The sequence below is a fragment of the Vulpes lagopus genome, chromosome 4 (assembly GCF_018345385.1).
Source record: "Vulpes lagopus strain Blue_001 chromosome 4, ASM1834538v1, whole genome shotgun sequence".
Taxonomy (NCBI): Eukaryota; Metazoa; Chordata; class Mammalia; order Carnivora; family Canidae; genus Vulpes; species Vulpes lagopus.
Window position 1 is genome coordinate 26618257 of NC_054827.1, and position 27927 is coordinate 26646183.

The 27927-nt window shown below is 37.5% G+C and overlaps 1 pseudogene; it reads left to right on the plus strand.

The window, feature by feature from the left end:
- The first annotated feature begins 1842 nt into the window (after positions 1 to 1842).
- Positions 1843 to 26903, plus strand: LOC121488692 (annotated as a pseudogene).
- The last annotated feature ends 1024 nt before the right edge of the window (positions 26904 to 27927 follow it).

Sequence of the window (27927 nt, forward strand, 5' to 3'; positions counted from 1 at the left end):
TATGTGTACGAAAACAGAAACATATAGAATGTCCTTTGTAACATTTCAGTCTAAATGTTTCCCAAGTGCAGAAAGAATAAATAAGTTATGGTTTAGTCATCTGAGTGAATGCTATACCACAACTAAGATGAGTAAATTAGAGGTACATCTGTAAGCATGGATAAATTTAAAATACATGACACTGAGTAAGAATACTCTTTGTGGAATGATGTATACAATATGATTCTGCTTGTAGAAAGATTTAATCATAAAGCATTATTAAATAATGTCTATGGTTATAAATATGGAACAAATATATAGAACCATTCATGATGAGATTTATTTTGGAGGAAAGTAAATAGAAGAATGAGGAGGGATCAAAGGGGCGGGCTTAATTCTTTCTGTAATATTTTCTAAAAGTGGTAATCCTGAAGCAAATGTAGAATAATGTTAATATTTGATAAAGCAGGGTATTAAGTACATAGGAGTTCATTATATTCTTATCTGCATGCTTAATGTATTTCACAAATCCTTTTTTTAAGAGAAAAGAAGGCTCTCTTTTCTATGTTCTTGCTCACTTTTTCCTTTTTAAAAAAGATTTATTTATTTAGAGAGAGCATGCATGCGAGTGGGGGGAGGGGCAAAGGGAGAGAATCTCAAGCCAACTCCCCACTGAGTGGGGAGCCAGACCTAGGCTTGGATCTTACAATCCATGACCTGAGCTGAAACCTGAGTCAGATGCTTAATGGACTGAGCCACCCAGGTGCCCCTTGCTCACTTTTTCTTGAAATGGCTGTGAGAAGATTTAGGGGTCCATTGGGTGGGCCAAAAAAAAAAAAAAAGAAAAATAAGAAAATTGTGGTCAAAGTGCCAGCTAGCAATTAAAAGTACTCAAAGATCCCTCATATATCTAGTGTGGTTTTAAGTAGTACAATAAGATCATGTGTTAAGATTCAGAAACCCTGATACTGTTCATGTGGAGAGGTCTAACTAAGAATAAGTATCTGTTGGGGAGAGAATGAAAGATTAGTACAGACAAGGGAAAGACAAGGAATGTCTCAGTGGGGTGGCTTCTGAGGAGATCCCTGGCCAGTGTGGGGGTCAGTGTAGATGCCCTGTGCACTTGGGGAGGAAAATAAAGGTGGCATTAATGAAAGAATTGCTGAAGAGAAAGACTTGAAGCAACTTCATACTTTTGCTTGGGGTAATCTGGTAAAAACTATCCTAGAAAAAAAAAAAAAAACCTATCCTAGAAAATCCAACCACTCAAACAAAAATAATTGGGAGTGAGGCTTAATGGTTAATGAAGCCCATGCTCCTTTGATCAGTAGAAGAATTGGACTTGCCTAAATGTCCTGATGGCAGCTTGATCTTTTATCTCCAGGGTCCTGCAGAACAGAGAGGGGATCCTACTCTGTACCTCCAGGCAGCTAGTGGGGTGAATGGATTCCCAGTGTCAAAGGCTGAAGTTCTAATTAGAATCCTCTTTCTAGAAGGCTTTTGGTGAGCAGTCTTCATTCACTTCCCAGTGCCATCGGGGAATAATGTTCCATATTCAGCAAGAAATTGCCCTCTTTTACATGTATGAAATGTTTTTGTATTTGAAACAAGTGGTCTTGTATTTTTGTGGATGTGAAGCAGAGTGGTCTTGAGGGCTCATGATCAGTATATCTTGTCAAATAAAAGCATCATGAGCTCTTAAAAAATGCTATCTAAAAACTAAACTTGGTCTTAAATGGTAATGCTAGAGAAAGATGCTTGGGAATTTAAAGATGGATTGGGCAACTTTATAATTGAGATTTTTTCTAGTGTCTACATTGTATTTTAATATTTAAGGAGGAATGGAGGTATTGGTAGGGGAACATGAAGAGTGCTGAAAAGGTGAGGGGGAGCCAGGCTGTGCAGATGATGGTAGCATCAGAAGAGGTTCTTTTGTTCCCCAACATGGACAGAGAGATAATCCCCATCAGATTATTCTCTTTAAAGTAGAGACTTTAAAGAAAATGTAGTTTCTGTTGTTTAGCCTGTACTGCCTTCTCCTGGTTGGTCTTGGATTAGCAGCTAGGGTATAATAAAAGTAAAGCTTGTGTGAATTAATCCACATATAACACAGATACTGTGTGCAGACTATACTGCCTGCCCATTGGCATTTGCTCCAGTGCTGGTAATATATCCAGGCATAGAGGGCCTGCCTTAGAACTATGGTGGTGGTGTTTCATGACTCTTGTCTTTGTGAGCCTATGCATATATTAATAAAATATGCAAGTAGAACCCTTTAGCTCCTCCAAATTTGAGGAAGGCACTTGTGTGCAGTCTGAGTTCTCTGTGAGTTGCTTCCTTCTAAATGAGGGAGGTTATATAGAATGTTAGGCTCTGCTAATACACTTACCCTTATAAAGGGACATTTGTTGTGTGTCCTCAGAGTGAATTCTACTTTTATTCCTAGGACGTGGCAGGAGTGTAGTGAAGAGGCTAAAATTATAGTCTCCAGTATCACAGACAAACCTCAGTTCAACGAAAAGGTAACTGGTTCTTCTCAGTGAAAATATCCTGCTTAATTGTCAGACAGATTTTGATATTCTGAAAATTATACCTGTAAAGTGAAAGAAAAGGAAGAGACTGAGAAAAAGGAAGCAGAAAGAAGAACTTACTGACTTTGGAGAAGAGCCAAAGCCTTATGTACATACAAGCAAATGCATATATGTATAACCTTATATATGTGTATATGTAGCTCATGTTATATCTGGAAATTGTATAGTGTGAAATTGTATAGTGCAATCTACCTGTGAGGAACCTAAAAGATGGAAAAGGATCAGGAAATGCTGATACAAAGAAAAATACTGGGGATGGGGAGCATGGTTGAGGTTGTCCCTACCCTTCTGTTAGAGCATCCACGCATTCAGAAGTGCAGGAGGGGAGTGCCTGGATGTGGCTAGGCCAGAAATAAAAGTCTGCATCCAAATAGTGGGAGCTTGAGCGCTTGAGCCAAGCCAAGAATGAAAAGCACGCTGTGGCCAACTCCACAGAATAGGAGGCAGAGTAGAAGCTAAGTAAACACTCAACTGACTGTGCCACCCAGGTGCCCCTCCAAATGACTTTTAATTCCTAGTCCATCCACACACTGAGGTTCTACACCTGGAGATCCTAAGGCAGCAAAGGGCTCCAGAGGAATGTTGTGGGTAAGATATTAGCGATTCATATCCTGAATATGTGTACATTATATTATATGAATGTGTGTGTGTATAAAATCGTTATGTCCAAGTAAAACATTAGATCACTTTTATTTTGGTTTTTCTTAACTAGTTATTTTGTCTCTAAAGTCTCAGAAATAAACTCTATTCATGTACTTTCAAACCAGAAATAAAGGTTGACTTGGGTAAACTTGGAATAAACAGACTGGCATATTAAGATAAGGTCCCCAGGATCAATCCTTAAAGCTGGTGGGCTGCCAATCAGATATCTTCACTGAGAATTGGTTTAGGATCAGGAACTATTTCCACCTAGTAAATGATAAGGACAAAAAGATCACAGAGACATGATGCAGCAAAAGTGATTATCTGTTGTTCTTTAAATACAAAGATGTCGAGGAGACTTGTCTGTGGTTTGGTATAACAAAGCCTGGAACTCAATAAATATTAACTGATAACGATAACATGAAAATGCTTTTGATTGCTCCACATACCAAACCTCATAGCCTTACCCAGAGACCCAATGAAAGCTAAAATAACCAATAAAGAAAATGAATGAAAGCTATGCCAAACCATGAGAAGATGATTCAAGTTAGAAGTGCATGACAAAGCAGGTGGCTTCAGTGCTGGTAGAAATATTTGGTAGCTAGGAACAAGATGAAAATGAAGTATCAGTAATTGTCATTTTCCTTCATAGTTAAGATACATGAAACCAGTGAGATATTCCATAGACTGTGAAGGCACAGCCTCTAATTCTAAGAGCCAATTTATTTTACTCTAATTGGAGAGGTTGGAAAGACTTTTGAGATTGTTATTTTAAATGTCTTTTGCTATTAAACTGTGGTTAGGAAATCTGCTCAGCCAAAATGATGCTAAAAGAGCATTAAGTTTATGAGTCACGAAAGCCAGAATGAGTCCAATTAGTTTCCTGCACTTTAGCACAATAGAAGCCTTTAATAACAATGAGACACTACTTTAAAATTGATACAAGACAAGAGATCAGAATCTTGGCTTCTCTCCCCACCTTGATTATTGACCAAGTAAAGGTTAGATGAGCTATTGTGTTGATTCATTTGAAAGATTCCTCTTCTGTAGAATGAGGTTGACAGTGGGCACATTTGGGTCTTGTAGGGCACAGAGCAAGTTATTGTCTCTTCAGACTGAAGTCTTGTATATGTAAGTAGCAGGAATGAAAACACTGCAGGGCTGACTTCCTCCTAGGCCTTTTTTGACTTTCCCTCTTCCCTCCCTCCCTTGCCACCCAATGCTTCTCCTTCTTCTCCTCCTCCTTCCATTTTTTTCCTTTCAGAATTATCTACAAAGTTCTGTTTAACCTAATTCTGTCTGGTCCCAGTATTCTAAGTGGAAAATGGCAAAGTAGGCTATGGAAGGCTCTTGCCTTAAAGGGATTAATTTGCACAAATTAAATGCTGACATGCGTGGATTTTTGGGAGCCCTAGAAATTAACAGTCTGTACTCTCAAGGTTTTTTTTTTTTTTTTCTGTCCACATACTATTCCACAAGGTTCAGAAACCAACCTTTTGTCACTAGTGATGCCTTACTTAGATGCCAAGGAGACTGTATGGTTAATAGACCAATGAGTCTTTTTTTTTTTTTTTTTTTTAAGATTTTACTTATTTAACAGAGAGAGAGAGAGAGAGAGAGAGAGAGAGAGAGAGAATGCCTGAGCACCAGAGTGGACAAGCAGGGGGAACAGCAGAGGGAGAGGGAGAAGCAGTCTCTCTGCTGAGCATGGGATCATGACCTGAGAGGAAGGCAGATGCTTACCTGATTCAACCACCCAGGAGCCCCATATTGGGCACCTTTAATGTGTAAGCTCCCCAAAGAAGACTGGGAGGGTGTGCTTTTCCACTGATTGGCTTACTAAGCAGTAAATGATAAATTCCATAGGGCAGGGAATTTGCTTGTTCACCTCTGTATCAGCAAAACTGTGCCAAATAGTTTGGGGATGATAAATAATTGAAGAGTTACAAATTTTAGCTATTTTTAAGCTTTAAATCATTTTGTCTTGTGTAAGGAATCATACACTACAAACTATTTCGTATCTTGCTTTTGTAACTTTGTATCATGTATCATTATTTTTCCTGTTATTAAAAATTTTTAGAAAATTTTATTTTTAGAGGTAGTAAATAATTCCACTATATGGCTAAATCTTAATTTACATAACTATTTTCTAATTCTGGATATTTAGATTGCTTTTATTTTTATATTATAAAAAAATTGCTGAGTCTCATGGATGGCTTAGATGTTTAAGGGTCTGCCTTCAGCTCAGGTCAAGATCTCCAGGTCCTTGGGATGGAGCCCTGCATTGGGCTCCCTACTCAGTGGGGAGTCTATTTCTCCCTCTCCCTCTGCCTCCTATGCTCTCTCTCTCAAATGAAGAAATAAAATCTTAAAAAAACTAAGCGTTTTTATGCATACATTTTGTGACATTATGAAGACTCCTACATGCAGACTTACTTGATTCAGAATCTATAAATATTAAGGTGGTTTTTTTTTTAAAGATCTTGTTAATTTATTCATGAGAGACAGACAGACAGAAAGAGAGAGAGAGAGAGAGAGAGAGAGAGAGGGAGGCAGAGACACAGGCAGAAGAAGAAGCAGGCTCCATGCAGGAAGCCCAATGTGAGACTCCGTCCTGGATCCCGGGATCATGCCCTGGGCCAAAGGCAGATGCTCAACTGCTGAGCGACACAGGAGTCCAAAATATTAAGGCTTTTGATACTTGTTACCAAACTGCTCTTGAGAAAGGTAGGAACAATTTACACTCCGAACATCTATATTTGAGATCTATATAACATCATGATTCTTCACTGGTGTGTTAATTTACAACTTCATAGTTCTAAAATTGAATATATTTTTTGTTTTCAAATATTTATTGGCTGTTTTTATTTCTGCTTTTGTGAATTGCCTATTTGTATTTCTGACCCATTTTTCTATTGAGTGTTCAACTTGTTCTTATTAATTTTGTAACAATCCTTTATTTATCAGAGATAAATATAGTTGTCTGTAATACATATTTCCTCAGTTTGTTATAACTTGCATTGTCTCAGATTTTTAAAGTAGTTTTTATAATTACCTAAAGGCAAACAAAAACTGAAATACATATGTAGTAGTACTTACAAAACCCTCCTCCATCCCAGTGTTTGGCAACCATTCATCTAAAATTATTGACTTTTGAGAAGAATTTTGATGGCTTGATGTTTTGGATGGATATTCTTCTTCATATCACTGAGGTACTAATCTATTCTTAGTTTTCGAGAATTTTGTTGGGAATAGAGATAACTTTGCTCCATGCCTTTCTAGTATATTTGGAGATGCTTATGTAATTTTTCTTCTTTGACTTAGGTCAGATATCTTTGGAAGGATAGGTTAGGCGACAATTTTATACTTTTTTTTTTCCACATCTTTCAGTTTCTTCTGCAGATAGTATTTTCAGACTTTAGTATCTTTTGGAGTTGGTTTTTTAATTTATATTTTCCTTTACCCCCACTTTATTCATTGGTTCTTTTAGCAATATTAATTACCTATTTTGTATCAGACACTATTTGTGATCAGAACAGTGGAAAGAACAAAGGAAGACAGAGATGATGCAGAAATAGAGGTCCCATTGCAGTTCTGGTCCCTGGGAGATGGACTTGGAACGTTTGATATTTGTGTACATAATACACTGTGAATGTTGAATGTTGAGGGTAGCAATATTGGGCAGCTGATAATGTAGGGAGTTCTGGGGTTGGGATGGCTCTGTAGAGTTTTCCCATTTGACCAGTTGGCCACTCATTATGTGTGCACTGCCCCCAAGGAGAGAAGTGTGACTTTGAGTGAGAGGGCTCCCGTGGACCTTGCACAATTCCCATTCCTAGAGAGGGCGTCCATATGCATTCACGTTCCTGGCAGCAGGTGAGATGGGTGCTCCACTCCCAAAGGGGATCTCTTCTTGGATTCTACACTGATTGATAGTTAGAACTGCTGCATTATTTCTACTGTTTAAGAACCACCCTGTTTCCTGTCGTGTTTACTGTCATTGTATCCCATTAACCATTCAATGTTTTGTTGTCTTTTCATCCATTCTCTCTCTTTTTCTCCCTCCCTCCCCATCTCCTGCTTATTCTGCTAAGAGATTTGTTTATCAGTATTTTTGAAAAACTGTCATTTAGATTTATTTGTCAATTTTACTAGATGCTGTATCTTTAGTATCTTCTTTTGTCTTTGTTATGTCTTCTTCCTACTTCATTTTATTCTTTCCCTCGAATCTTGAGTTGAATGCTTAGCTTATTTAATCATTTCATTTTTAATAAGAAATACTTTTAAAATATAAATTTTCCTCTGAGTGCATTTTAACAGTATTCTTTACATTTCTGTAAGTGTAGTTTTCATCGTTATTTTTAAATTGTGTATTGATCTCATTTTTTCCTCAGTATTGAGAGTACTTTAGGAGAAAATTCTAAAATGTCAAGGCAATTTTTTTTCTGCTTTAATTTGTCATAGTCAGAGAAAGTGATCTGTAATATTTCCAAAGTTGGAGATTTCTTAGGATTTTCTCTGTAGCATAATAAACTAATATGAGTAGTGTCCTCTCAAAATTCATGTCCATTAGGGACATCAAATGTTACCTTATTTGAAACGAGGGTCTGGCAGATGTGACTAATTAAGATGAACTCAGATTAAGGTAGGCCCAAAATCCAGTGACTGGTCTCTTTTAAGCAGACTGGCAAACCCACAGAGACACATACATAAGAAGGCCAGGTGAAGACAGAGGCAGAGAATGGAATGATGTAACTAATGGCTAGGCAATGCCAAGGAATGCCACAAATGCTGGCAACCCCCAGAAGCCAGGAAAAGGAGAAGCAGAATACCCTCCTAGAGCCTTCAGAGATATGCTAAAGGCTCTTGATAATATTATTTTTTAATATCTTCCTTAAACTTATAATAGTTTTTACCTTATGTAAAATGGCACAATGTTATTTTGGTGCTTAACACTTACAGGAGTTGTATTTTTACTAGTAGTTATTATACTTAATAGTAGTATTTGGTAGTTGTATTATTTTACCTGCTATAATTATTCTGTACTTGATTTTATCTCATGTTATATTTACTTAGAATTACTTTTTATCTGCTTTTAATATTTGACCATAACTATTTTTTGGACAAAATCCTCTGTCCATTCTTCATTAAAAAAATCATCTTATATCAGTATGTTTTAGTTCCTTCTATTTTATATTTAAGAATCCGATCCCTCTAGTTTTGTAACCAAAGAGGAGACTATTTGTTTTTTTATTGGGCAACTCATACAATGTCCATTTATGTAATATCAAGGTCATAGCTGACAGATTTGCTATAGTTGCTATTAATTCTGTTTGTGGTTTGATACTTTAATAGAAATGCCACCCTAGTGTTTCTTTCATTTTCTGTTTATCTTCCTTACTGTTATATCGTCAAATATTTTGGGAAATGTATATCTCGTTTCCATTCCGTGAAATTCAAAAGTTTTCTCAAACCGTGTTTAGTAGCTGATACTTGAAGGGCTTTCTTTTGGGTCCTCTTCTTTGACAGATGAAATCTAGGACACCTTTACTTTCTCCAGTAGCACAGAATCCACTACCCTCTCCTAGTTCTGAGTCTTTTACACTGATCTTCCTGTGTTTCACACCCTAGTGATTGTACTCACATTATTATTTTTATATCCTGTATCTTCTCTTTAGAAAACATATTTTGCTTCGCATTCAACTTTATAACCAGACATAAAATTTATTCTTAGACTTAATATCTATTTTTAACTGGCCTTCAAGGACCCTCTTAGCTCTGTTCTTTTGGTCAGTTGGAGTGCTTCAAGGAATTTCTTTAAAGAGAAATGTGTTTTCTGAGCCTTTGCGTGGCCGAACTGCTTTATACTTTGAACTTCAATGATAGCTTGAACTTTGCTCAGGTTGGTTCTGACATTTAATATTGCAGAAGAGAAGTTAGAGGTCAGGCTGGTTTTTATTTTTCTGTAGTAACTATTTGGGAGGTGGGTAGAGGTAAGAAGTGGCTAAGTGAAGAATTTTGTCCACATCTGTTATTGCCATTTGAGAATGCTATCACAAGGTTGTTAGGTGTAACATTTCTTTGATGTTTCTTGGAAAATAGTAGCCCCTTTTGATTTGTATACATTAAATTTCCTTATGTTTAGAAGGGTTTTCTTCAACTGGCTTGTTTACGAGTACATTTCTTCTGGGTTCTTCTCCAGAAACAACTACTCATTCGAAATACTATATGATGTTTCTTTTCTCTTAATTTTCCATATTCTCTACAATTATTTTAATCTGTTTATAGGTTTTTTTTTTTCATGCTGACATGTATTTTTGAGTTTGGCTTTCACATTTGTATTTTATTTTGAGAGAGAGTGCAAGTGCACACCCACGTGTGCCAGTGGGGAGGCTAGGGGGAGAGGGAGAATCTGAAGCAGGCTCTACACCCGAAGGGGGGCTCCATCTCATGACCCTGAGATCATGACTTAAGCCAAAATCAAGAGTTGAATGCTTTACTGACTGAGCCACCCAGGCACTCCTTTCACAGCTTTAATTTGAATTTCTCCATCTATTCTTTCTTCACTGCCCTCCATGTGGATTTAATTATTTCTATTTCATGTTTAGTTTTCTTGAATGTTTCTCTTAAAAAAAAAAGATTTTATTTATTCGAGAGAGAGTGTGCACGTGTGTGAGAGAGTGCATGAGTGTGGGGGGAGGGGGCGGGGGCAGAGGGAAAGGGAGAAGCAGACTTCTCCCAGAGCAGGAAGCCCTACATGAGGCTCAATCCCAGAACTCTGGGATGATGCCCTGAGCCAAAGGCTGATGCTTAACTGACTGAGCCACCCAGGTGCCCCAGTTTCTTGAATCTTTCTAATTGTTTATTATAAAAAATCTTATCCCTCAGTAAATCCTCATAATGAGCCTACGAAAAACATATATTAATTATTCTCGTCTTACAGATGATGAAACTGAGAAACAGATTAGTTAAGTAAAGCACCCTAGGTCACACAGATAGTACTTGACAGAGTTGATATTGAATTCAGAGCAGTCTGATACAGAGCGCTTGTCACATCTACTGATTTTGCTTCTCTATTATTAGAAATGTTATATCACATGATGTAAGTCTAAGTTACATGAAGAATTCTTTTATAGTGATTGTGTAGTTCTTGAAGAGAGAATGGGCGTAAGAATAGGTTCACAAAAATGTTTGAGAGTTTTGAGCATAACATGGTAATCAGATTTGTAATATGTCTGGAGCGGAAGTGTAAAATGGACACAATATTCAAGACAAGGAAATTCTGGAGTTAAGATTCTAAAGTCTTTGAGGCAAAAGTTTGACCTTTAATTTGCCCGGTGGGCCTGTGTTTCCTACGTATGAGATGTTTTACACTTCTGAAGCCTAAGGAATAAGATTGAGAATTCAGCTCGAGGTTGGGATATAGGAAGGTGTTGAACTATCAAGGAAGAGAAAGATCCCATAATATGCTCTAGAAAGAACTAGTCAATCTAGAGAGATTATGACTATTGGCTACTACATGGATGAATGCAAAAAAATACATACCTAATGTTTATTTCTTGTGTACTTCAAGGTTCCAGTGCTCTGTGATAAAAATAACACATGTGTACACTGAAGGGGGAGTCAAATGGAAAAGCCATTAATACCCCTGGAGTGTGTATGTGTGTGTGTGTGTGTATCTGTTAAACAGTGTTGGGAACTCAAGAAGAAAGCTTTATGTTTGTGGAATATTTTATTTTACCCTATTCTGTGTTTTAAGAAATATGGAGAAGACTGCCAGCATATTTTATCTTGTAGGTAATAACAACGTAATTCCCTTAGAATGATTTTGGTATGAGGAACACTTAAAAAAAAAAAAAGAAATCTTTAGTCTATTTGAGCCTGTAATCCGATTAGGACTAATTACGTTATCAGTATAAATATGAACAATCACATCATTAGAACCCATAATTGCCTAATTATGACTTGTACTCATGCAGTGATTTTTGCTAGATCTGAATTCCAGCTATAGGATTATTTTGCCAAATCTGGAGACAGAAATTAGAGTCAATTCCAGTCAAGTCCGTGGCTTATTTTTTGGTGACCTGGGTAAATTTACCAGAACCATTTCATGGAAATATTATTCTTCAAATTTTTCATAAGGGCCAATTAGAAGAAACTTCTTGCAGATTGAAATTATTCCCTGTACCACTTTACGAAGATAAACAAACAAAACAGGGATGAGATCTTTTTTAGGAATTATGCACAAAATTAACAGAGTCACCGAGTGTCCCAAAAATATTCCAGCAAGCTCCTCATTATCATGCTGCCCTCTGCCAGACCTCTTTTATCCCACCTGCCTTTATTTTTATTTGTATGTTTCCTAGAGGAAAGTCTTATAGATTTTATTTGGGAGACTGGACATCCAGGAGCATTTATTCCTCAGTGAGTTGAGTGAGTTGTCCAATAGTACAGGAAGCAGAGGCAATAGTTCACATCTCTTTGCCTTTGGAAAATTCGATGGCCAGCAGCCAATCCTTGTAGAGAGGAAACAAATGATGTATAGTAAAGTTCAGTTTGGAAGACTGCATTTCCCCCATTTTCCTGGTCTATTTATAATATTTTAGTGCTTCCACAGTGACCAAAATGAGGCTGGTTCCATAGGAGCTTGACTGCTTGGAGGCATTCTTTGTTTCAGGTTTTAGGTGTGTGAGTTGTTAAAAGAAGACTCCCTGAGGATCTTCCATAATAAGCCCAATTTGGATAGCATCCAGGATGAACCCTTACATCGAATTCTGAATTATAATGGGTAACATTATAGCAAAACTCCAGAGCATTTCTCTCTGTGTCCTAGAACATTAAATATTTTTGTCTGGCAGGCACATCGGCAAAACCCCAATCTCATTCCAGTCTGATAAAGCTATTTTTGCAGTTGATTAGCATGCCAAATGTTTCCCTTCCTACATACTCCGTTTCCTTCCTTTTCCACTATTTGTAAACTGCTGGGGAGGTGTGTTAACAACATTGGATTTCAGTGTCACATGGAGGGGAAGTAGGGATGGTAGGAGGCAGGGGTGGGGGAGAGATTGCTTTCTGTACACTCTTTTAAATTCCACCTTTTTCTTTTTAAAATTCTTTTTAAAGAGATGGATAAGTGGGGCACCTGAGTTGCTCAGTCGGTTAAGTGTCTGACTCTTGATTTTGGCTCAGTTCTGGGTCTCTGGCTCATGAGATGGAGCCCCGCATCAGGTCTGCGCTGAGTGTGGAGCCTGCTTAAGTTTCTTTCTCCCTTTCCCTCTCCCTCTGCTCCTCCCCACCACTTGCATGCTACCCTTCTCTCTCTTTAAAAAAAAAATAAATAAAAGGGGTGCCCGGGTGGCTCAGTTGGTTGAGCATCTGCCTTTGGCTCGGGTCATTATCCCAGGATCATGGGATCAAGCCCCAGCTCAGCAAAGAGCCTGCTTCTCCTTCTCCCTCTGGCACTCTCCCTTCTTGTGCTCTTTCTTTCTACCAAATAAATAAATAAAATCTTTTAAAAAATGATGATTAGTGTATGAGTATTAATATAATTCTAATAACCGTGATTCTATGGTTGTGTTTTATCAGGTAAATGGTGAATTAGTTTCCAAGGGTTGATGTAATGAGGTATCACTAGTTGGGTAGCTTAAAACAATAGAAATTTATCCTCTCACAGGTTTGGAGGTCAGAAGTCTGTACTCAGAAGACAGGGCCATACTCTTTCTGAAGGTTCTAGGGGAGAATCCTTTTTTGCTTCTTTCTAGCTTCCAGTGGCTGCCGGCAATCTTTGGTGTTCTTGGTTTATAGAGGCATCACTCAGTCTTGCCTCCATTCTCACATAGCTTTCATCTGTGTCTGTATGTCCAAATTTCCCTCTTTATATAAGGACACTGGGCATTGGTTTGGGACACATCTGAATCCAGGATGCCCATCTTTGCTTGATCACATCTGCTAGCATCCTGTTTCCAAATAAGGTCACATTCTAAGATAGTAGGAGTTAGGACTTCAACATATTTTTTGGGGGGTGGAGATATAATTCAACCTGTAACAAATAGCAAACAGGAATGTTTCAGTTTTGTATTTGCTCAGAGAAGGACCCCTGAGGGCTGTGGGATAGTTATCCATCATATTTAGCAATTTGCCCTAGAGCCTGAGAGGTCAGGATGGATGGCCTGTTTTACCTGCAAGATAGGCAGCTACCTTCTCAGATCGTGAAACCCAACACTTCCTAGTTGAGAAATGTGTTAGCTCAGAGTCTTAAATAAGTTGCAGAATTAACACAACTTGTGGTAAAAGCCTGAGTGGAGTCCACCATTGCTTGACTCCTAGCCTATCGTCTTTTTTAAAAATTTAAATTCAATTAGCCAACATATAGAACATAATTAGTTCCAGATGTAGGGTTCAATAGTTCATCAGTTGGATACAACACCCAGCACTCATCACATCACGTGCCCTCTCTCATGCCCATCACCCAAGTTACCCCATCCCCCCAATCCACCTCCACTTCAGCAACCCTCAGTTTCTTTTGTGAAGAGTCCTTTATAATTATCTGTTAATGCCAAGCAGGTGCGTACTGGGTGCGCAACAGATCCGCTCATTACCCAGCAGAGCAGTGACAGCTCCGGAAGCTTCTCCTCACACTGCAAATCACTGAAGTTTCTTTTAGTCCAGCATGTGGCTAGGCATCTTAAATGTTTCCCTGAAATAGGTCACTTATAAACAAATCAAACGAATAAAACAAAAGCTTAGTCTGTTATCTCTCCTTTGAGACATTTGCATTGCAATAGAGCAGCCTGGGCTCCATCTGGGACCTACTGAATCTGTCTCCAAAGGAAAGTCTAGGGACAATCTGTATGTCAAAGCACACTAGGTACCTCACATGATAAGGCATATCTGGGAGACACTGGAATAGAAGAATCCTGACTTCGGAAATGGTAAGGAGTAGTATTTAGTGCCGGGCTCTTAGATAAGAATCAGATGGGGATGTTGGGGGGAGACAGTAGGGGAAGTGGAAAATTAATTATTCAGGGCCTTCCAAGGAGCACCAGAGTTAGATGCACAATTCCCTACTCTTTGTGCCAAGTTTGAGGCCTGCTGTCTGCCTTGGGAGGGATCTGAAGGAAGCAAGTTCTCTGGGCTCAGAGTTCTTCATCCCTCTTAGGAGAAGCAGTATATACCTAGGATTGTTTATTAAGTACAGAGCCTGGAATTTCTTGAAGATTGAAGCACCAATTTCATATGAAGGGAGGTTATCAGAGAAAATTCTAGCCTGCCTTGTCTCCTTAGTTATATTGTTTGCAGTCAGTGGTTATGCCCTCCCTTTCTTAAAAGAGTTGCTCATTATTTGTTTTGTACCTAAAGTTATAATCTAGTGTCTGTGACAGCACATTTGATTGCTTTTAAATTAAGGTGATAGGAAAGGCAAAGAAATGACTAGGGAAAAAAATCTGGAGAACAGATGACAAGATAGCAGTGTTTTTGAATCTCTCAAAATAAACATGATATTGAAAAATGATCCAAAATCGTTTGCTGAAAACCACACTTATGTTTGAGTAATATTTTGGTGAGATATTTTAAAGTGTATGTTTCTTTGAAGGCTGATGTTCTGAAATTGAATTTGAAGGCTGCCTGGTACCAAAGTAGGACATTTTTTTTCCCCAGGTGTTCCTGTATTTTCTTCTCTGTTTAGTTTTTATACATTTAATTTTCATCATTTCTGCTTCTTCAAGATAGAAATGCCATGTGGTTTCTATCCAAATGAGATCCCCAGGAAATGGTGACACCTTTTCTTTTATTATTTGCTTTTTTTATATCTGCCTTCTTTCTTCAATTTCATCCCATTGAGAGTCTCCTATGTACCAGCACTGTGCTGGGGCTGAAACACCACAGGCTTTGCTAAGGAGCACCAGGCTGTGAGTGGGAAGGACCTGGAAAGGGATCGTGTCAATGAGTTGTGAAAAGTGACATTGGACACTTTCTTAGGGAGCTAGAAGAGCACAGACAAAGTCATTGGGACATAGTTGGGGCCCCCAGGAATGCTTACCAGAACTAATTACACTTGAGCTGAAATCTATCAACATGTGCATTGTGCATCCATGTGGGTGAACCCACTGATGAGAAACTCAAAGGAGTGGTTAGAACTTGGGCTTATATAGAATCTTATCAAAGAACAATTTGTAGAAAAGTGACAATGTTTTTAACATAATTTATTTAATTAGAAGGGATTATGTCCCAGAATGGAATGGTGTCTTCAAATACCATAATAGCCATTGTGGCAAGGCCATCTCCAGGGAGAAATTTGCTAATGTGAGCCTTATTTTAGAGACTAGGCCTTGGTGTCTTGTCCATGCTATAGCTTTGAGCACCCAGCCTTTTCATTTGTGTTTTTAAGATGATTGGTTGAAAAGCAGGGACATGGTCTTCGGCAAGATATCAGGTTTGGTCTAGGGAAGGCAAAACCAGAAAGATTACCATTGCTGAAGGTGGGCAAGTCTGATCAATTTGATTTTGTTTTCAGTGTTAACTCACAAAACCATTCCATTTGGCAGCTGAGTAGAGCTTCTTGATATTGTTTATTGTACTTTTCATTTGATACAATTCTTTGGATTCCATATTTCCTTTCCCTTCTCAGAATCTAGTTAGACTTCAGAGTTTGGGTTATAATGATGAAATAAAAGCTAGACTACATCACCTCAAAACTCTATTTCTCTTGTCCAAGACTCTCTCAAAGTCTAGATTTCTCTATCCATCTGCATACCAAAACTCTCCATTTGGATGTCTAACAGACTCATCTGAACTCTCACTCGTCCCTCCTCCCCCTCAAGCCTGCTCCAAGCCTTTGTTCTTTTTCATAGTAGCGATGGAGAAGTCCTCCATAGCTATATGGGTCTTTTTGCTGTTCCTTAGACATGCCACACATCCTTATGTGGCCTTATATGTACTTTTCTCTTGGTCTGGAAGACTCTTTATCCAGATACCATCATGGCTGATTCCCTCAACTCCTCCTAGTTATGTCAAATATCACCTTCTTGGTAAGGCCTACCCTGACCACCCTATTTAAGATCACAGATATTCCTCACTCAAACTTTTTTCCAGTACTTTACCCCTATTTATTTCCTTGAGACTTAATCACCTTTCAACATATTATGTAATTTACTTTATCATTTGTTTTCTTCTTCTCTTCCATAGAATGGAAGCTCAGTGAGGAAAGGGATTTTTTTCATTTTTTGCTCATTTTTGTATCTCCAGTGCATACTACACTGCTCAGTAAAAATAGGTATGCAATAAATATTTGTTGAGTTGAATGAATGCATGAACAAATGAATGAGTGGTTTTTCTTATAAATAAACTAAAATTCAAACACTTATTGCAAAGGCCTACACGATATGACTTTGACAGCCTCTGACCTCATCTCCTATACTGTTTCATTGGCTCACTCCAGTCCTTTTTGCTGTTCTCTGTTTTGTTAAAGTAGTTCCTGGCTCAACTTTTACACCAGCTATCACCTTTGGCTATGACTGGTATATTACCTCCCAAAGTGGCCTTCTCCAATATTCCCATCTCAAGTAGAGCCCCTCCTCTTCATTAAATGCCATCCAGCCCTGCTTCATTTTTCTTCATTGTACTAATGATCTACTGAAATTCCATTATTCATTTGTATGTTTACTCATTTATCCTTATGTTTTTATCTTCTTCCCTAAAGATTGCAAATGTAGTAAGGTCAGGGATTTTGTCTTTCTTATGTATAGTTTATCTCTGACACATGACATCTGACACAATGTGTACTTAGTATTGGTGAAAAGGTGAAGTGGAAGACCAGACTGCAAACAGAGAAAATAATGTGCTAATTCATTGTTGAGGGAATGAGAGCTTAAATGTTGTAGTGGGAATGAAGAGGAGTAGCTAGCATTGAGAAGTATTTAGGAATTAAATGACAGAAGTTGGTAGTATATGGAGAATGAGAAAGGAGCAGTCCAGAGGAATAACAAGTTACCATAATTTGGTAAATATGTTTATAGCTTTGTCATTAACTGAGATAAAAGAGTAGAGGGCAGAAGATGGTGAATTGAACTTTGGGCATCAATTAGTATATCTGTGTTAATGTAGCTTAGGAAATAGGTTCAGTCATCAGCATTTATAGGTGGTTGTTAACCCATAAAAATGTATATAATTGTCTACAGAAAGGTGTGAAGCAAAGGGTACTCAGCCTTTCTCATTGTGGCACATTTTCAACAACTAAAATTTCTGGTAGTATACTTATATTTTTAAAAAGAGATATTGGCCTGTAGTTTCTTTCTTTCTCTTTTTTTTTTTTTTTTGGAGTGTATCTGGTTTTAGTATCTAGGTAATGCTGGCCTCATAGAATGAATTTGGAAGTTTTCCTTCCTGTTCCATTTTTTGGAATAGTTTGAGAAGAAGAGATATTAATTCTCCTGGACTTTTGTTTGTGGGGAGCTTTTTTATTAATGATTCAATTTTATTACTGGTAGTCAGTCTTTTCATTTTTTTCCTTTTTCTTCCTGGTTTTGTTTTGGGAAATTCTGTTTCTAGGAATTTATCCATTTCTTCTAAGTTGTCCAATTTGTTGGCATATAATTTTTCATAATGTTCTCTTATAATCCTTTGTATTTCTGTTGTGTTGGTTATTTTTCATTTTTTATTTTGTTTATTTTGAGGTCTTTCTTTCTTTCTTTCTTTCTTTTTCTTTTTCTTCTTCTTCTTCTTCTTCTTCTTCTTCTTCTTCTTCTTCTTCTCTTTCTTGTGATTCTGGCTAAAGCTTTATCAGTTTTGTTTATCTTTTCAAAGAAATAGCTCCTGGTTTCATTGATCTTTTCTACTGGGGTTTTTTGTTTGTTTGTTTCTTTTTAAATTTTTTTTTGTAAATTTATTTTTTATTGGTGTTCAATTTGCCAACATATAGAATAAAACCCAGTGCTCATCCCATCAAGTGCCCCGCTCAGTGCCCGTCACCCAGTCACCCTCACCCCCCGCCCACCTCCCCTTCCCTCACCCCTAGTTCATTTCCCAGAGTTAGGAGTCTTCCATGTTCTGTCTCCCTTTATGATATTTCCCACTCATTTTTTCTCCTTTCCCCTTTATTCTCTGTCACTATTTTTTATATTCCCCAAATGAATGAGGCCATATAATGTTTGTCCTTCTCCAACTGACTTATTTCACTCAGCATAATACCCTCCAGTTCTATCCACGTCGAAGCAAATGGTGTGTGTTTGTCATTTCTTTTTTTTTTAATTAATTTTTATTGGTGTTCAATTTACCAACATACAGAAAAACACCCAGTGCTCATCCCGTCAAGTGTCCACCTCAGTGCCCGTCACCCATTCCCCTCCAACACCCGCCCTCCTCCCCCCTTCCACCACCCCTAGTTCATTTCCCCGAGTTAGGAGTCTTTATGTTCTGTCTCCCTTCCTGATATTTCCCAACATTTCTTCTCCCTTCCTTTATATTCCCTTTCACTATTATTTATATTCCCCAAATGAATGAGAACATACACTGCTTGTCCTTCTCCGATTGACTTATTTCACTCAGCCTAATACCCTCCAGTTCCATCCACGTTGAAGCAAATGGTGGGTATTTGTCGTTTCTAATTGCTGAGTAATATTCCATTGTATACATAAACCATATCTTTTTTATCCATTCATCTTTCAATGGACACCAGGGCTCCTTCTACAGTTTTGCTATTGTGGACATTGCTGCTATAAACATTGGGGTGTAGGTGTCCCAGTGTTTCATTGCATCTGTATCTTTGGGGTAAATCCCTAGGAGTGCAACTGCTGGGTCATAGGGAAGATCTATTTTTAACTCTTTGAGGAACCACCACACAGTTTTCCAGAGTGGCTGCACCAGTTCACATTCCCACCAACAGTGCAGGAGGGTTCCCCTTTCTCCACATCCTCTCCAACATTTGTGGTTTCCTGTCTTGTTAATTTTCCCCATTCTCACTGGTGTGAGGTGGTATCTCATTATAGTTTTGATTTGTATCTCCCTGATGGCAAGTGATGCAAAGCATTTTCTCATGTGCTTGTTGGCCATGTCTATGTCTTCCTCTGTGAGATTTCTGTTCATGTCTTTTGCCCATTTCATGATTGGATTGTTTGTTTCTTTGGTGTTGAGTTTAATAAGTTCTTTATAGATCTTGGATATTAGCCCTTTATCTGCACGTCATTTGCAAATATCTTCTCCCATTCTGTAGGTTGCCTTTTAGTTTTACTGACTGTATCTTTTGCTGTGCAAAAGCTTCTTGTCTTGATGAAGTCCCAATAGTTCATTTTTGCCTTTGTTTCTCTTGCCTTCATGGATGTATCTTGCAAGAAGTTGCTGTGGCCAAGTTCAAAAAGGGTGTTGCCTGTGTTCTCCTCTAGGATTTTGATGGAATCTTGTCTCTCACATTTAGATCTTTCATCCATTTTGAGTTTATCTTTGTGAATGGTGCAAGAGAGTGGTCTAGTTTCATTCTTCTGCATGTGGCTGTCCAATTTTCCCAACACCATTTATTGAAGAGACTGTCTTTTTTCTAGTGGATAGTCTTTCCTCCTTTATCAAATATTAGTTGACCATAAAGTTCAGGGTCCACTTCTGGATTCTCTATTCTGTTCCATTGATCCAGTTTCTTTTTTAATATTCCCCTGGCTATTTGGGGTCTTCTCTGATTCCACAACAATCAATGTGATTCATCATATCAGCAAGAGAAAAAACAAGAAACATATGATCCTCTCAATAGATGCAGAGAAAGCATTTGACAAAATACAGCATCCATTCCTGATCAAAACTCTTCAGAGTGTAGGGATAGAGGGAACATTCCTCAACGTCTTAAAAGCCATCTACAAAAAGCCCACAGCAGATATCATTCTCAATGGGGAAACACTGGGAGCCTTTCCCCTAAGATCAGGAACAAGACAGGGATGTCCACTCTCACCACTGCCATTCAACATAGTACTAGAAGTCCTGTCCTCAGCAATCAGACAACAAAAAGAAATAAAAGGCATTCAAATTGGCAAAGAAGTCAAACTCTCTCTCTCCGCAGATGACATGATACTCTACATAGAAAACCCAAAAGACTCCACCCCAAGATTGCTATAACTCATACAGTGATTTGGCAGTGTGGCAGGATACAAAATCAATGCCCAGAAGTCAGTGGCATTTCTATACACTAACAATGAGACTGAAGAAAGAGAAATTAAGGAGTCAATCCCATTTACAATTGCACCCAAAAGCACAAGATACCTAGGAATAAACCCAAAGAAAGAGGTAAAGGATCTATACCCTAAAAACTACAGAACACTTCTGAGAGAAATTGAGGAAGACACAAAGAGAGAGATGGAAAAAATATTTCATGCTCATGGATTGGGAGAATTACTTTTGTGAAAATGTCAATATTACCCAGGGAAATTTACACATTTAATGCAATCCCTATCAAAATACCATGGACTTTCTTCAGAGAGTTGGAACAAATTATTTTAAGATTTGTGTGGAATCAGAAAAGACCCCAAATAGCCAGGGGAATATTAAAAAAAGAAAGCCATAGCTGGGGGCAGCACAATGCCGGATTTCAGGTTGTGCCACAAAGCTGTGGTCATCACGACAGTGTGGTACTGGCACAAAAACAGACACATAGATCAATGGAACAGAATAGAGAATCCAGAAGTGGACCCTCAACTTTATGGTCAACTAATATTCACCAAAGGAGGAAAGACTATCCACTGTTTGTTTGTTTATATATCATTTATTTCTGCTCTAGTTTGCCTTCTGCTGGCTGTAGGCTTTATTTTTTTCTTTTTCTAGCTCCTTTTGGTATAAGATTATTTGAGATTTGTCTTTCTTCCTGAAGTAGGCCTGTTATGCTATAAATTTCCCTCTTAGATACAGCTTTTGCTGTATCCCAAAGCTTTTGGGCCATTGTGTTTTCATTTTCATTTGTCTCCATGTATTTTTTTATTTCCTCTTTGATTTCTTGGTGACTTATTCATTGTTTAGTAGCATGTTATTTAATCTTCATGTATTTTCCAGATTCTTTCTTGTGATTGACTTTTAGGTTCAGAGTGTTGTGGTTGAAGAAGATGCATGGTATGACTTTAGTCTTTTTGAATTTATTGAGGCTGATTTTGTGAGCTAATATGTTATATATTCTGGAGAATATTCTGTGTGCACTTGAAATGAATGTATATTCTGCTGTTTTAGGATCAAATGTTCTGAATATATTTTAAATCTGTCTTGTCCAGTGTGTCATTCAGAACCACTGTTTCTTTGTTGGTTTTCTGTTTGGATTATCTGTCCATTGATGTAGGTGGGGTGTTAAAGTCCCCTGCTATTTTTATATTATTCTTGATTAGTTCCTTTATGCTTGTTATTAACTCTTCATTTGGGTGCTCCTATGTTGGGTGCATAAGTATTTACAATTGTTAGATTGTGCCCTTTTGATTATGTAGTGTCCTGCTTTGTGTCTTGTTACAGTCTTTGTTTTAAAGTCTGTTTTGTCTGATATAAGTATTGCTACCCTGACTTTATTTTCACATCCATTTGCATGATAAATGTTTCTCCACCCCCTCACTGTCAATCTGCAGGTGTCTTTTGGTCAGTGTCCTGTGGGCAGCATATGGATGAGTCATGTTCTTTTCATCTGTTCAATCACCATATGTCTTTTGAGAGTATTTGATCCATTTAGTAATTATTGATAGATATGTATTTATTGCCATTTTGTTATTTGTTTTGTGGTTGTATTTGTAGTTCTTCTGATTCTTTCTTCCTTTTTCCTCTATGCTCATGGTTTGTTGGCTTCCTTTAGTGATAGATATATTTGTATTCCTTTCTCTTTGTTTCCTGTATATCTATTACCAGTTTTTGATTTGTGGCTATCATTAGGTGTATAAGTAATATCTTAGTGAATAGCAGCCTATATTAAGTTGATGGTCGCTTATGTATGAACCATTCTAAAAGCATTAAATTTTTGCTTCTCTCCCCCCACATTTTAGGTATATAGTTTCATATGTTATATCCTTCCATTTTGTGACTCTTTTGGCTGATTTTTATAGATATACTTAATTTTGGTGCTTTTGTGCTTCCCACTTTACTTACTCCTGCTAATGGTCTTTATCAAAATATAATTTGAGTTTGTGGTAAGTTAGACAAGAATAATAGTGATTTCATAAAATTTAAGTAGAGAAAGCTGACTCTAATCAGTGGGAGTATATTTAATAGAAATTCACCCAAAGCATACCACATAGGCTGAGGCTCATGAGAGGAAAAATAGGAGATCAAAAGGAAGGTAGGAAAGCCAAACTTTAGGTGAAAATTTATGAGTACTCTTTTAACTTTTTCTTTAAAAAATATGTTTTCTCCCTGATGAGCTCACATGCTACTCTTTTTTTCTAAACTATTTTTATTAGTACACACTGCACAGGAAATGACCAAAGGATTCATTTGCCCTGTAGTTTTACTCTGAATTTGACAATTCGGTTTTGAGATCACTTTTATTTCAGCTAATGTTCACAATTTTGAACTGTCTCTTTCAGAATTCTTATTCTGACTTTTTAATAAGTGCTTTAATTGGTCATACTCTTTTTTGTTTTATTAACTTTGATTTTAATGTCTAAAGAAATGTATTACTGTATAGCATTTCAAATGCTAACTTTATTATGTATCAGTTTGGTCAAAGATTTATAGAATGTAGAATGACTCCAGAAAAACCGGGCACCAAATTCCCTATTCATTGGCAACTTTAAATGTAAATTTATTGGGCAAAAATAATAATTATTCCTTTTCTCATCTTAAGGCTTGGCTCTGATTATAAAGGGCTTGTAGTCCATCCAGTTGGGATCTTATCAAGTGTAAGAAAGAGGTTAATGAAGGAATGGAGATTGCAGTAATGAATAGAAAAGAAAAAGTAGTCTGTAAAACAGGGCATCCTAAAAGAGCAGAGTATAATATATTCATGGTGGTGGAGAGGGGAGAGAAATAGCTTTTGGACATATCATAGAACATTAATTGTATGCAAAACAATATATTGTTTAGTATATGGAGGTGTTGGTGTTGTAAATAGCATGTTACTAGCTTGAATTTAATGAAGGGATTTAATGGAAGAATTTAACTAGATAATATCAAATATCAAATGCAATTTATGTGTTAGGTATTATGCTACTTATATATTTCACATAATCATTATCAAAATGTAATACATTACCAAGGACTGGAAATAGTAGCTGAAGCATAATAGTTTAGTGAAAAGACTAGAAGAATTGAATCAGGCAGAGTATTCAGAGAAGAAAGACTTCATGAAATATTCGAATTGGTAATTTGAAGGAAGAAAATAAAATAGCTTTCCAAAGAGAGAATATCAGGAAATATAGAGTACAGTAATTAAAAATTTGAAAAGCACCGACTTTGTTCTAGTAAGGAGGGGTAAATAGGTATGTATTTATAGATTATGGTTGGTAGGATATATACGGTGATCAGAGTTGTGATTCTCATGGCTACAAGAGAGAGGTGCAGGCACTTCTGAGGGATCTTGAACAGATGCAGAAATAAATAAAAATTGTCAAATTTTCCTGGTCAAACTATTTTATATTTTTAAACTCACATTGTTCTTGTAACACAACCAAACTCCATAGGATGTTGTTTTTTAAAATTTAAATTCAAGTTAGTTACATATATTATTAGTTTCAGGGGTAGAATTTAGTGATCCTTTAGTTGAATATAATATCCAGTGCTCATCACAAGTGACCTCCTTAATGCCCATCACCCAGTTATCCCATCCCTCCACCCACCAACCCTCCAGCAACCCTCACTTTGTTTCCTGGAGTTAAGAGTCACTTAATGGTTTGCCTTTCTCTCTGTTTTTATTTTTCCTTCCCTTCCCCTATGTTCATCTGTTTTGTTTCCTAAATTCCACATATAAGTGAAATCATATAGTATCTGTATTTTCTCTGACTTATTATGCTTAGCATAATACATTCTAGTTCCGGGATCCCTGGGTGGCGCAGCGGTTTAGCGCCTGCCTTTGGCCCAGGGCGTGATTCTGGAGACCTGGGATCGAATCCCACGTCAGGCTCCCTGCATAGAGCCTGCCTCTCCCTCTGCCTGTGTCTCTGCCTCTTTCTCTCTCTCTCTCTCTCTCTCTCTCTCTATCATAAATAAATAAATAAAAATAAAAAAAATACATTCTAGTTCCATCCACATTATTGCAAGTGGCAAGATATCATTCTTTTTAATGGCTGAGTAATATCCTTAGGATTATTTCTTAAGGAAATCATTGGGGGTTATTAAAAATTGGTGTTCACTTAAAAAATAGTCTATTTCTATAGTTTGTTGAGGTCTTTGAGTTTTCTACTAAGTTTCATGGGATTGCAATAGATATTGAAAAACTACTAGTGCACATGGGCATATATATATACTGCTAGAATTCCCATAAAAGTATAAAATCATGAAAACATTAGAGTTGATAAAGCATCAAATCTGTCACTTAAAAATTAAAGAAGAAAAATAAATTATCTTAGTAGATGGAGGACTTCTCCATTAATTCTAAGCAAATTCAAAGCTTAGAAGGAAACTTCCTTAACCTGAAAAAGACTTTACTGAAAACATACAGCACATATTATGATTAAAGAGTAAATAGTATTAACACTTCTTTTAAAATCAAAACAAAAGCAAAACAAAACAAAAACCCAAATAAACTAAAATCAAAACAAGACACGGATGCCTACCATATGCATTTTTCTTTTTTCTCTTCCTTATTTCCCTTTTCCTCTTCCTCCCTCCTATTTCTCCTTTTCCTTCTTTTTTTTTTTCTCTTTCTGTCTTTCTGGATCTCCAAGTCTCTCTCTCTATTTCCATATTTTATTGGAGGTCTGAGATTGCCCAAGAAGACAAGAAAACAGAAAAAAATATTGGAATATGAAAATAAGACATATATATTTGTTCTATTATTTATAGATGATATAAGTAATTACATGGAAAATCCCTAATAATATACAAGTTATTACAAACATGCAATAACATGCAAATTATTAGTTAAAAAGGTTTAGCAATCATATTGCAATATTGGATATAAGAACAATATTTAAACCTGACATATCTACACACAAGGACAAATAATTAGAAAATATGAAAAAAGATACCATTTACAAGAGCAATAATAATGATTAAAGTCTGAGTAACAAATCAAATAAAGATATACAGTACTTTGATGAAGAAAATCTAGAAAACTTAATTAGATCATGTTAAAGAAGACTAAATAAAAGAGATAGATCATGTTTATTGGTAAGAAGACTCAATAATATAAAGGTCTTAATTCTTTGTATAGATATATTTTTCAATGCAATTCTATAACAATTTCAAATGTTAATTTTCAGACAATTAGACCATATGATTCTAAATGTATGTGGAAGAATAAAGGGACAGTAACAGTCAAGGTGCAACCAAGGAAACAAAATAAAAGGACTTCTTATAACACCACAGTAATTAAAAATGGATGGGAATATAGATCAGTGGAACAGAATATAAAGTTCAGAAATTGACTCATTTAGGAAAATGATACATTTAGGGGAGGTGGCATTGCAGATTTGTGAGAAAATAACTATTTTTTTATTTTTATAAATTTATTTTTTATTGGTGTTCAACTTGCCAACATATAGAATAACACCCAGTGCTCATCCCATCAAGTGCCAACCTCAGTGCCCGTCACCCAGTCACCCTCACCCTCCACCCACCTCCCCTTCCACCACCCCTAGTTTGTTTCCCAGAGTTAGGAGACTTTCATGTTCTGTCTCCCTTTCTGATATTTCCCATTCATTTTTCTCCTTGTGAGAAAATAACTATTAAGTCACTTGGGACAATTCATTATTTATATAGAAAATATATATAATTGAATATCCACCTCATATCGTATATAAAATTCAATTCCAGGAATAATTAGAATTTAAATATGACAAACAAAACTAAAATTTTTAGAGTGTATAGCTAAGAATATTGTAGACAAAGAGGAGAATTTCTGCAGCAACCACCGAAGCCCCCAAGTCGAATCTTCCCCCAGAGCCTGTTCTGCCCCTAGAGGCAACTTCATCTTCTGAATTGGACTTGCCTCTGGGCACTCAATTTTCCCTTGAGGACCAGATGCCACCCTGGAGCCAGACTGACCTCCCCTCCAAGCAGGTTTTTCCCAAGGAGGAAGCAGGACAGCCCTCAGAAACCCCCATAGCCAGCCAGGGCTCGGACAAGCCCTTGAGAGACCCTGAGACTCCCCGATCTTCAGGTTCTAAGCACAATAGACGGAAAACAAATGGCAAGGCACTAGGGAGATCTCCCCTCACCATCCTACAAGATGACAACTCCCCTGGAACTCTACCACCACGGCAGGGTAAGTGGCCTTCTCCCCTGAGTGAAAATCCTAGGGAACTAAAGGAAGGGGCCTCTCTGGGATCTGGATGACTTCTGAAAACTGGAGGCCGAGTGTGGGAGCAGGACCAGGACCAGGACAAGGAGAATCAGCACTTTCCAAACTTGGTGGAGAACTAGGTGCGTGGCCCTAGTGCTGGGCTCACCAGGGGCCTGGTGACGTAGCATCCCTTCAACCCCATCTTTCCCTGGAAGACGGGAAAGGCTCGACCCCCCCTGAACTCACAGCTTGGGGACTGAGCACTTTCTTGGGCTATCTTTGTGTCTCACGTGTTTCTTGTATATTAAAGAAAGTGGTTTTATTTTTTTTTTATTTTTTTTATTTTATTTTATTTTATTTTATTTTTTTAATTTATTTATGATAGTCACGCAGAAAGAGAGAGAGAGAGAGAGAGGCAGAGACATAGGCAGAGGGAGAAGCAGGCTCCATGCACCGGGAGCCCGATGTGGGATTCGATCCCGGGTCTCCAGGATCACGCCCTGGGTCAAAGGCAGGCGCCAAACCGCTGCGCCACCCAGGGATCCCAAGAAAGTGGTTTTAAATGAAAAAAAACAAACAACTTTTTTTTTTTTCATGTATTAAAACTGATTTATTGGCTGTTAACTAAGGTTCAGACACAATATAGTCAGGAATTTGTGTCATCTGACTGAAGTCTAGAAACTCATCAAGTTACCACACGCTGAGGGTGACAGACCTGGGATGTGCCACACACCTGACTCAGGGCTGCAACCCTTCCCCAGCTGCTGACTGCCCACATAGCATAATCTCAACTGAAAAGGAGGATACATTATACTCAATAGACTTAAGACTTTCTGTTCATCCAAAGAGACTTTAAATAATATATAAAAGATCAGCGTCAAATTAGAAAAAGACGTTTGTAATGCTTGTAACTAACAAAGGATTAATACCCAGAATATATGAATAATTGCTACCTTTCAATAGAAAAAGACTAGGGAAGAAGCAGAAGAAATGGCAGAAACATTAGGCTTCTTTTTTAAATGATTTATTTATTTGAGAGGGAGAAGAGAGAGAGCAGAGTGAGGGGAGTTGAAACATACGGGAAGAAGGGGAGAGAAACTCAAGCAGACTCCATGCTCAGTGCAGAGCCTGACGCGAGGTACCAAGCTCCATATGAGGCTTGATGCCTACTCAATGAGGGCTCTATCTCACGACCCTAAGATTGTGACCTAAGCCAAAACTAAGAGTCAGTTGCTCAACCAACTGTGCCACCCAGGCATCCCAGAAATATTTGGCTTCTTAAACTAGTTGTTCTTTGGACCATATGTATATTATTTTTATCCCTAAAAAAATGCT